The 1,290-nt window shown below is 43.6% G+C and overlaps 1 pseudogene; it reads left to right on the forward strand.

Moving 5' to 3' along the window:
• Positions 1 to 433: 433 nt before the first annotated feature.
• LOC123800985 (large ribosomal subunit protein eL27 pseudogene) lies at positions 434 to 760 on the forward strand (annotated as a pseudogene).
• The last annotated feature ends 530 nt before the right edge of the window (positions 761 to 1,290 follow it).

Here is a 1,290-nt window from a genome sequence, read left to right on the forward strand (position 1 = left end):
TTTTTTCCCCTTGGGGTGGGAGCAAGTATATTTTGCACATAAAAAGGAGTCTGAAATCAAATATTTTGTTGCACAGAAAGACTGTAGAAGATATTAGGGTATGTTCTGCTTCTCTCTCCTTCTAGGCAAACAGATGGATTGTATTTCCCTCTCCTCTGTGACTTGCTTAGACCAGTAAAATGCAAATGGAAATGCCATATGTTTCTTACATGCAGTAGCATTAAGAGTCAGGACAAAGTCACCACATTCCTCCTTTCATTTTTTTGCCTTGGTGATTATGGAAGCATGTGTTGAGCTGGAGCACCTATCAGCCTGTGTGCCTAAAAGACTGCAGTGAGCAGAGGCCCTCCAACCAATGTAGGACATGTGGCAAGTAAACACTATCAAGTTATGTTGTGACTTTCTGCTGTAGGTTCGAGTGGCTGGTGTCAAGATGGCCAAGTTCACAAAACCCGGGAGGATGGTGCTGGTCCTGGCTGGACGCTACTCCAGACTCAAAGCGATCATCATGAAGAACATTGATGGTGGCCCCTAAGACCCTCCCTACAGCCACGTTCTGGTGGCTGGAATTGACTGCAATCCCTGAAAAGTGATAGCTGCCATGGGCAAGAAGAACATCGCCAAGAGGTCAAAGATCAAGTCTTTTGTGAAAGTTTATAACTATAATCACCTCATACCCATGAGGTACTCTGCAGATAGCCCCTTGGACAAAACTGTCGTCAAGAAGGATATCTTCAGAGACCTTAAAGGCAAGGCCTGACAAGAGACCAAGGTCCAGCTCGAGGAGAGGTAAACAGGATCCAACAAAAACAAACGGTTCTTCCAGAAACTGTGGTCTTAGATCGGTTTTGTTTCAGTCATTAAAAATAGCCCCAAAATAATAAATGAGTACAAAATAAGGCTCTGTTGTGTCGCGCTCAAAGCCGGTGAGATCTGAGAGTTGTTTGCAGCCACAGCATCATCTAGTACATCCGGACATGTATGCTGCTTTCTTGCATAGAAATGTGCAGTGGAGGCAGCTCTAGTCACCTGGTCTTATTCAAGGGACCGCCTCTTTTTCCCTTCAAGTACACTAAAAATCTCTTTTTTATTCTCTCCGCTGTTGAACTTAATATGGATTCTACCTGGTAAGACAGCATCCACAAATTCTTACGCCTGGGCATTTTCAGCACTATACCTCAGTGGGTATCGTCTCTTGGTGTAGAATGGCTGAGGCATTTTTTTAAAAGCCTCCTAATTAAGTTTTCATCTTGTCTCCACATTTAACTGGAAAAATCTCCTTAACACATT

This window comes from Ursus americanus, chromosome 10 (genome assembly GCF_024610735.1).
Source record: "Ursus americanus isolate L20-20 chromosome 10, mUrsAme1.1.p, whole genome shotgun sequence".
NCBI classification, from domain to species: domain Eukaryota; kingdom Metazoa; phylum Chordata; class Mammalia; order Carnivora; family Ursidae; genus Ursus; species Ursus americanus.